Source organism: Anomaloglossus baeobatrachus, chromosome 6 (genome assembly GCF_048569485.1).
Source record: "Anomaloglossus baeobatrachus isolate aAnoBae1 chromosome 6, aAnoBae1.hap1, whole genome shotgun sequence".
Taxonomy (NCBI): domain Eukaryota; kingdom Metazoa; phylum Chordata; class Amphibia; order Anura; family Aromobatidae; genus Anomaloglossus; species Anomaloglossus baeobatrachus.
In genome coordinates, this window is record NC_134358.1 from 102990127 (window position 1) to 103000534 (window position 10408).

Sequence of the window (10408 nt, forward strand, 5' to 3'; positions counted from 1 at the left end):
ATTTATTGTATAAGTTCTTATGGTTGTATAGTTACATGCTAATTTGGTAGAAAAATAACCCAGGTCATCGTTGTAGATCTTTCTTAAGAATTAGCCTGAAAAGTCTATTTTAAGGGAACCTGTCACCAGGTTTTTGCCACCTAATCTAAGAGGAGCATAAGGCTGTGTACACACATTGACGTTTATCATGCGTTTACGCAGCGTTTTAAACTGCAGCGTAAATGCATGTGTTCTGCTTCCCCAGCAAAGTCTATGAGAATTTAACAAATTCCATGCGCACGTTGCGTTTTTAAACGCAGCGTTTTGGATGCCAAATTTTTTACAAAATCGATGCATTCTAAAATTCAACATGTCACTTCCTTTCTGTGTTTTGGTTGCTTTTCCCACTGTTTATGGTAGAGCAAGCATCCAGAACACATGAATTCTGCATTCAAAATACATCCAAAACGCTGCGTTTTGAAACGCACATGCAGTGACAAAACGCTGCAGAATATTTGTCACACCCTGATTCCAGCGATGTGTGACTTACTGGGCTGCTTAGTGTAGTTTTGATAAAATCACTGATTATTCAGCAGTAGATTATCATTAGAGGACTATGTGGCGTGTTGCCAGGTAGTCCAGCATATTCATGACCTCTGTATAACTGCTAGATCTGAAGCAGAGAAAATGATGATTTTATCAAAATGGCAGCAAACAGCTCAGTAAGTGACACATCACTGGAATCAGGGTCTCTGTCTCTACGTTATGCTGCTCTCAGATGGAGGAGCAAAAACCTGGTGACAGATTTCCTTTAGGCCCCTTTCACACGTCAGTGATTCTGGTACGTTTGTGCTTTTTTTTAAACATACCAGAATCACTGACATACGCAGACCCATTATAATGAATGGGTCTGCTCACACATCAGTGATTTTTCACTGCACGTGTCTCCGTGCGGCGTACCCGCGTGTGCGTGATTGCCGCACGGAGACATGTCCAATTTTTCCTGGCATCACTGATGTTCCACGGACCACGCAGTGGTGTGGTCCGTGAAACACGTGCCAGAAAAAAACGTGCTTTTAAAATAAAAAACATTTTAACTCACCCGGCGTCCAGCGATGTCCTCTGCAGCCCGTTCTGCCGGCTGCTTCTGAGCCGGCTCATTATTGTCACGCATATTCATTATGCGCGACACAGCCGACCCGGAAGCAGCTGCTGCGGGGTCACCGCCGGCCGGATGCTGCACCGCGGGAGCGATCAGTACCATGGAGAGCGGGAGCGCGCACAGGTGAGTAGTTTTCTAAGTGCAATCACGGGCCATGGAGAACGGAGCCCAGATTTCACTTAGACAACCCATGTGTGCTGTGAATCACGGCACACGCAGGGACATGTGCGTGTTTTACACGCCAGTGAAAAACGTCACTGTTTTTCACTGACGTGTGAAATGGGTCTTAATGGGGAATATATTGGTCATTTCTGCAATATAGATGAAAATGTTTCCTAAACTTTCAAATGGATTCATTTTGTCACTTGTGAGTGTTATGTAGCAGTTATCATTAGCTAATGCTACATTTTGACCACAAGATATAAAAAATGTTCAGGTCTATGATGCAATAAAGTATTACATAAAACCTCCAATTTAGGTACAGCATGTTATACCAGCTCGAGAAGGACTTTTACCTTCTCGCACTGTGAAGCCATGGTAAAATTGGCACTTCACAATCTCTATCACTCACATGCAAGAAAATCTGTGCTGATTGCGCTGCCATTTCCAGGAATTAGGAAGCTGTTCATGATTCTCAGAGGTTCTTTATGCAGAAGCCACGGATTAATCTAATTGAGTGATGATGGTTCTAATCCGAGGGTGGATCCATGGAACATATTCCGCATAATGTCACACGTCCACATCTGATTTCCGACGCAAATCCTCTAGGAAAAATGCATGTTGAATTTGCCATGTTTTTGTACAGAAAATCCTCTCCAAATATATGTATGTTCACTCCCAGTGTGTGTTTAGGATGCATTGTATGCTTTTTTTACTTTTGGTGCATTTTCTGTGATTTGTTTTTTTTTTATTGCTCAGACTCATTGAGTTGAAATTGGAAAAACATGGAATACAAAAACTGAAGGACTTGACATGCTATGTATAAGAAACAAATCAGAAGTGCTAATGCACAAAGAAAAAAATGCAAAATGCAACATGTGAATGAGATCTTTCATTTTTTCTGCTACTGTAAAAGACTGCATTTTTCCATGCTAAAAATCAGCTTAAAAAAATGCTACGTGTGAAAAGCCCTAACATTTCTAGCAAATGAATGTGAGTCCATGAAAACTCATGCACACACTATGCTGAAGAATTGTGAGGCTTTTTTTTCTGTGGGGAATCTGAAAAACACTTTGCTGCACAATAAAAAATGCATTTAAAGAAATGTTGCACGAAATCTGCACTAAAAAGGCAAAAAAAAGGAAAACATCAAAAATCAGAACAAAATATTGTAATATAGAGCAGATGGCTATTGCAAATTTTGGTGCCGACACCCGTAGAAAACGTAAAAAAATGCAGTGGAAAAAACTGCTTTTACTCTGCATGTGAACATGCCCTAAACACTTTCAGAGGTTGATAACCTGTTCAGACCTAAATCTGCACAGCACAGTTGTTTCTCCCTACATGCATGCATACACTGTAACAAACTGGAGAGAAGGCCATTGAACCCATAAGGTGGAGGGGCAACATGACTAGAGGGAAGGGAAGGAGTGATGGGGTTAACAGGGACAGGAATTGGATTTGTAGGAGGCAGAAGGATGGGATTGATGAGAAGGAGGAGTCTTAGGAGGAAGACGGGGAGTATACCAAGGTAGATAAGAGAAGAGGTTTGTTATACCTTCTCTTGCGACTTCCGGACGAAGACTGATCCCCGCCCACCCTTTCTTGTGCTTGAGTACAGTGTGGTGGATATAAAAAAAAAAGGGAGAAAAAAATATGTGGTGAGATGGTTGAGTGCTGAGACAGAGGTGTCTTGTCATTTGTTGAAGTAGGAATATCCGGTTGGGTTGATTTGTTTTGTCACAGCAGCGGGGGGTAGGTCTGGTCCAGAGGCGGTTTGAAGGGAATGGTAACTGGACTGAGAGACACTGTCTTGGTATGGTGGCTCCAGGTTCCGGGATGTTGCAGGCACAGGGTTCTGCAAAAGTTTGGGGGTATTAATTCGTGGGTGATTAATACCTCATCTCGGGGTCAGTATGTTGCAGCCAGGGATATTGGGGTAAGAAGTGGTTCCTGGACTGGGCCTACCCTGGGTTATATATACTGTATTGGTATTACCGTGTTACCTATTGTTATTTCTTGGGGTCGCCTGTTGGACACCTCCCCCTTGTGTTAGAATGTAAATAATAGGTAATAAAGGCTGCTGTGGCCAATTTGAATCAAGTCGCATGCAGTCCGTGTATTATTTACAAGTGGTTAATGGTGAGGTAACACACACATCACAACTGGAGAATCCTTCCACAATGGTCATGGACGTTAAGGCTGCGTACCAACGATCAGTGTTAGCAGTGTTTTCGCTGCTTCCAAAAAGCTGTGTTGTTCAGTAAAAGCACAGTGGATGGGATTTATACAAATCCCATGCCCACCATGCTTCTTTTTAACACTCCATAAACTGACCTGCGGCATGGATTTCTGACCCATAGAATGTCAATTTATTCTTGTGGAGATGCTTGAGTCTCTCAAAATACGCTCAATCAGTAATCCTGATCGTGGGCACGGACAGCGTGTTCTCCAGCATAGGACACTAGTGTCCCCACAATATAAATCATGCTGTGCAGAAAGCAATGAAGCCTGATTGTCGACAAATACCCTTAAACTAGATCCTCTGAATGTAAAGCCCCTACATTAAATGAACATCTGCCAAACCCTCTGACATTGGGTTCACTGATATGCACTGATATCCATTAGATGCACCAATTCTGGCTCTTTGCCCGACTCTTCCTGATTGTCCTGGTGTGGGGCCAATCAGAGTAATTATTTTGGGGTTGATGTCAGTTGTGAATTGACAGCTGGCATCAAGCCCATGGGTTAGGAATGAAGAAGTGTCTATCAGGCATCCCTATTACAAACCTGGCAAGTGTACAGTTAAAAACACTCGAAGGAAAAAAAATGTTTGTTTGAATAAACACCACACTGCCTTGTTCAACAATTTAATAATTGAAAAAAATCCTCAAAGTTCCAATGTAATACAATGGTTTGCTCTCGATCAAGCGTGAGAAATTCCATACCTGCCACTAACCAGAAGTGACCTATGGAGCATCGTTGGATATTATACCATTTGATTACATTGGAACTTTCAGGATTTCTTTTTAATTAATAAATTGTTGAACAAGGGATTGTGGAGGAGTATTTTTTCAAATAAACAATTTTTTCCCTGTGTGTGTGTTTTTTAACTTGACAGGTTAGTAATAAGGGTGTCTCATAGATAACTACCCTTTACTTAACCCCTGGGCTTGTCAATTCAAAGTTGATATCAACCCCAAAATTATTACCCCGATTGCCACCGCAGAAGGGCAATCAAGAGGAGCTGGTCAATGTGCCAGAATTGGTGCATCTTATGGATGTGCCACTTCTGGGACGGCTGCAGACTGCTATTTTTAGGCTGAAAAGGGCCAAACAACCATCAGCCTTCCAAGTCTGATAATACCAGCTCTCAGCCGTCTTCTTTATCTTGGCTGGTTATCAAAAATAGGGGGCACCCCATGCTGTCTTTTTAACTTCTTTAAATAAATAATTAAAAAAAAATTGCTTAGGATCCCCTCTATTTTTGATAACCAGCCAAGGTAAAGCAGACAGCCCAGAATTGTCTGCTTTACCTGTGCTGCTTATCAAAAAATAGGTGGGACCCCACTTAATTTTTTTTTCATTTATGTATTTATTTTGTTCACAGCAGCATACAGGTATCTTCCCCAAGCAATAAAACTTGTTGAATGGCTGCACTGCAATCTTTCAACAGACGATATTAGCATACGAACTCCAAACTCTGGCACAGACTTTTTAGTCCATGTTCAAGATTGAGTCCCTTTATAGTTCGGGTTCTCTCATACCTAGTAGTTACCCTATGTCTGATGTCTGACGCTCTTCATTGATTTATAGGGTATATATCTCTCCTAGGTGACAATTGCCAGATAGGTTTGAATTTATTCTGGGAGAGAACTAATTGGCACACTCTTCACCACATAGCTCTGCCAACAAGACGCCACACGCAGCTGCTTCCCTAAAGGTATCTTGTTTGGTTAGATTTGTTTTACTCTCTGCATTACGCACTTAAGTAAACTATGGTCACGAATTCTTTTTTCATATTAACATTTTAGCCTCTTTCAATTGACTCAAATTTGTCAACGAGAATTGCTCAGAACTCAGTTTAATTCCTCCTGTGAAAAAACAGGCAGAAGGAGAAAGGGAGGGCCGGAGCAGGAAAAAAAAATGAGCAAAGGCCCACATGACAGGGGTTGCTCCGTGAGGGAGTGTAAGGGGACAGGGAAAAAGGTGATGGGAGAGGGACGTTGGACATGGGGGGTATTTAAAAAAAAGTGCTGGAAAAGGGGGGATTTTGGGGTGCTCAAAGACTGGAGTCCTGCCCACCCGCCCTCTTTGGTGTTCTGGAAAAATCATACAAAACAAAAGGAAAAAAGAGGTGTGGAATTTCATTGGTCACAGTTGGGGTTGGTTTTTGGGGTACTTAATGTCACAGTGGTCGTGATGGGGGGGTCCTTGGAGTTGGTAAAGTTGATGTTGGGGGTTGGATTTATATGGATAATTCCCTCCCGGATGGAATGAGGTACTGATGAATTGGCAGTTAACAGGACTCTGGATGGAGGGGTGCCCTGTGAGCTGTGGATACACATTTTGGGCCACTTATTGTGGTATGCTGCTCTTGAGCTGGGGGTTCACGGCTGAGGGTAAAATTGATATACCTTGTAATTTGGTGATATGTGCTGGATCTGGTAGTTTCAAGGACCTCTTCCCACTTTTTATTCTTAATTTATGTTAATAAAATGATCGCTGTGGCCAAATTTATCCAACGAAGGTGTAGTGTGGTTATTAATATAGTATGAAGGAGAGTGAAGGGGGTTATGGATGAGGGAATGTAAAAAAAAAAATGAGTCTGTCAGTTTCCTTGGCTATCTGTTGTATCTTGTATGACAGACATGACTCCCAACTAAACAGAAGTCGCAACATTAATGTTAACAGAACCAATGCTGTTCATGATTTCTGGAATGACTATGGGTGACGAGTCACTGACGTCTCTGGCTTCGGTGAGAAAATGACAATTTTTTGCTTAAAGAAACGAGATCTTTCAGTGGGATCGCAGATGATACTATGTAATTTACTGATTTTTTTTTTTTTTTTCAATGAAGGCTGCATGTAGTAAACTCATTTTCTTTATGGGAGGTTTTGCATCTCTCTACCACTATACAGTGGGCTGTGACTCACTTCCAGTCATTACATACTACTGCTTGTCCTACCCTCCCTCCATTCCTCTTCAAACACCCTTCTTCCCCCTCCTGCTCATCCAGCACAGGGCTGGGGGACGGCCTCTCTCAGTCCTGAAAATGTGTCTCTGCCAGGGAGGGGGAGGAAGATACTGCGCAGAAAAAGCATGTGAAGGACCAACTTTTACTAGTCACAATAGTGTCACACTTTAAGGGTATGTGCCCACGTGTGCGTTCTGCACCGCAGCGTACAAGTCACTGAATCTGCGTCTCAGAACGCAGCTGAAGACCTGCGTTCTGAAAGTTTGCTGACTGCAGAATTCATGCACTCTGGATGCTGTCTCTCCCATAGACAGAGTGGAGGAAGCATCCAGAAAGCACAAAAGAAGTGACATGTTGCTTTTTAGAGTGCAGCGATTTGGCAGCATGAAAATCTCTGCGTTCTAAACCGCAACGTGGGCATGGATTATGCACAATCTTCATAGATTGTGCAGGGGACGCAGGACGCATGCAGCGTAACTGCATGCAAATACGCAACGTGTGCACATAGCCTAAAACAGCAAAAAAGCAACGTGTGAACATAGCCTAGAAAACTGTTACTTCGACTGTTTCTGCTTTAACTTTAAAAATAAAGAAGAGTCGGTTTGGGATGAGCGTGGTTATTGAACGTTATGGACTGGGTGAGCATTCATCGGGGTGCGTACTCAACAGGGGAACCATGGCAGGTGGCTCCCCACCGGTGACCTCGAAGGAATTCCTCATGAGTTGGCACAATGGGAATTTAGTGTACCGTCATAACCTCTGAGAAGAGTCGCCTGAGAGGACATTGCACTTAGAACTACAACCACAGAGTACACATTCTTAGTGTAAGAGGAGGGTTAAATGCCTGTTTCTAGAATGCGAGGTAATCACACCCAAGCCTTGTAGTGATACACCTTTCATTCCAGTGCTTGAAACTGAAAGTGGAAACACGGAAGTTAATAAGGACTAGGAAAGCCCATAGGAGGGACATGCATACTTTGTAATAATGCTATTCGTCCATGGCGTGTTCACACAGCTACAGCTGAAGACAGTGTCAGAGACATGGACTCTGGTAGGATGAAGCCACTTCTCCCAGACAACTCAACATGACTATAACTCACCAGCTCATATACCGACCTTCCAGACCATGTTAAATGGTAAGTAGCCTCTTCTTCGTTGGGCTTGGGCTTCAGTCCTGACATGAGTCAGCAGCTCCCGGCATGACATTGCCTTTATCACACGCAGTCTGTGGTGCCCAGACTCTGTCGTCACAACATGCATGTAGTGCTCTCAAGGCACAATTGTCATCACGCCACTTTGCCCATTGTCCTTTGCACGTGCAGCCAGCAGTGCTATTTGTCGTAGTCACACGTTGCAGAAATATATTTCAATCTTCCAAACATCTGAATGGGGTTTGCAGAAATCCATGTCCATGCTGCAGAAACAAAGCCAATCAGAGACCGGAACAGATTTCCAGTCGTCTCTGCATGTACTCAGTCTAATCCAGGTGTACTCACCACCAGGGTTGCCCACTTGAGTTTCTATTATTTCTAATCAGTTTATCAAAAAATCAATATTTTCTATGGACACATTGTAAAACCATAATAAATCATGATGATTAAACGTGATACATGTCTACAACCGATAGTTCTGATATGAAGACATCAGCTGCATTCACTGTAAACTGTAAAATGATGATAATTACAATCAAAATAATCTGTATAAGTTTCTTCAGCTTCAAAAAAATCACGGACATCTTACATTTTGTTACGAACAGAGCAAAAAGGTGCCATGGATTCGGTTGACAGCTCTATTCCCCACACACAGTGCGCTGACCGGTTATCGCTCTCACCTGACGGGGTCTTCTATGTCCCAGTGTAGTGTCCTTACCAGATGCAGCTGATGAGCATAGTCCTCACAGCGTGTGGTGCTCAGGTGTAACATGCAGCCTTCAGCACAGCTCCTTCTCCTCCTACAGTCTCGTCAAAGTGATAGTTCCCTCAGCTTCCTTGTTCGCTTTTTATTCTGTGTAAACCTGGGATTTTCCCACATTTTCATAACGAAACTTTACCTCCTACTCTTTATTGGAAGCAAATTATGCTGCTGGGAAATGAGATTTCAAAATTATAATAACCATATTGTTTAATGTGCCGCGACAAGTGCGGGAGCCGCCTGTAATATGTCAGAATGTAGATATGTGCGGCTGCTCGATTTACTGTAACATAGAAAAAGATTTTTCCGGGTGCATTGTCTTCTGTGATACCAGAGAATGTAGATATGTGTAGGTGCAGATACTGTATTATCTTACAACTATAATATATCGGTAAAGCACATACTCTAATATTAGAGACTTGTGCACACACAGGCACTTGTTTTCTGTAATACAAGAGAATTGTGGATATATATATATATATATATATAGTGTATATATATATATATATATATATGCAAAGTCTGTGGACACATGGGTGCTCTATATTTTATAATATCAGGGAACTGTACATATCTACAGGTGCACGTTTATACTAAAATGTCTCAGACCTATTGATGAAGTACATACCTTAATTTCAGTGACTTTTTGGTGCTTTAGGTACATTGTGTTCTGTAATCTGAGAAAACTGAAAAACATATGGCTGCAGTGATGTATACTGCAATACCAGAAATCTGCGGATACAGATAATAGGTGCTTTGTAGCTTCAAGCACTATATACTGTATGTAGTGGTAGAATAGATACCACAATATGAATGACTTGTAGTTATATAGGTACAGTATTCTGTGATGTATAAGTCACTGTAGATACAGATGTGCATTGGATGTTATAATGCCAGAGAACAGCAGACACGTGTGTGTGTGTGTGTGTGTGTGTGTGTGTGTGTACAGATACAGTATTGTATCTCATAGAATACAGGGGAATTGTATATATGTGGATACAGTATATACTGTAATAAAGGGAAATTGCATATATGTGGGTACAGTGTATACTGTAATACAGGGGAATTGTATATATATGGTTACAGTGTATACTGTAATAAAGGGGAATTGTATATATATATATGGGTACAGTGTATACTGTAATACAAAGGAAATGTAGATATGTGGGCATAGTGTATACTGTAATACAGGGGAATTGTATATATATGGTTACAGTGTATACTGTAATAAAGGGGAATTGTATATATATGGGTACAGTGTATACTGTAATACAAAGGAAATGTAGATATGTGGGCATAGTGTGTACTGTAATACAGGGGAATTGTATATATGTGGGTACAGTGCATACTGTAATACAAAGGAAATGTAGATATGTGGGCATAGTGTACACTGTAATACAGGGGAAATGTAGATATGTGGGTACAGTGTATACTGTAATACAGGGGAATTGTATATATGTGAGTACAGTGTAAACTGTAATATAGGGGAATTGTATATATGTGGGTACAGTGTATACTGTAATACAGGGGAATTGTATATATATGGTTACAGTGTATACTGTAATAAAGGGGAATTGTATATATATGGGTACAGTGTATACTGTAATACAAAGGAAATGTAGATATGTGGGCATAGTGTATACTGTAATACAGGGGAATTGTATATATATGGTTACAGTGTATACTGTAATAAAGGGGAATTGTATATATATGGGTACAGTGTATACTGTAATACAAAGGAAATGTAGATATGTGGGCATAGTGTGTACTGTAATACAGGGGAATTGTATATATATGGGTACAGTGTATACTGTAATACAAAGGAAATGTAGATATGTGGGCATAGTGTATACTGTAATACAGGGGAATTGTATATATATGGTTACAGTGTATACTGTAATAAAGGGGAATTGTATATATGTGGGTACAGTGCATACTGTAATACAAAGGAAATGTAGATATGTGAGTACAGTGTAAACTGTAATATAGGGGAATTGTA

The 10408-nt window shown here is 41.2% G+C and overlaps 1 long non-coding RNA gene across 3 annotated transcripts in view; it reads right to left on the reverse strand.

The window, feature by feature from the left end:
* The window catches only part of LOC142244102 (uncharacterized), a 36285-nt gene extending 27831 nt beyond the window's left edge, over window positions 1-8454 (reverse strand). For 2 of the 3 annotated variants that reach the window (XR_012724438.1, XR_012724439.1), the window contains exon 1: window positions 8330-8454. This is a non-coding gene — a long non-coding RNA (uncharacterized LOC142244102). The remainder of the gene's footprint in view (window positions 1-8329) is intronic. The other variant, XR_012724437.1, reaches the window with a different exon arrangement.
* Window positions 8455-10408: the final 1954 nt, after the last annotated feature.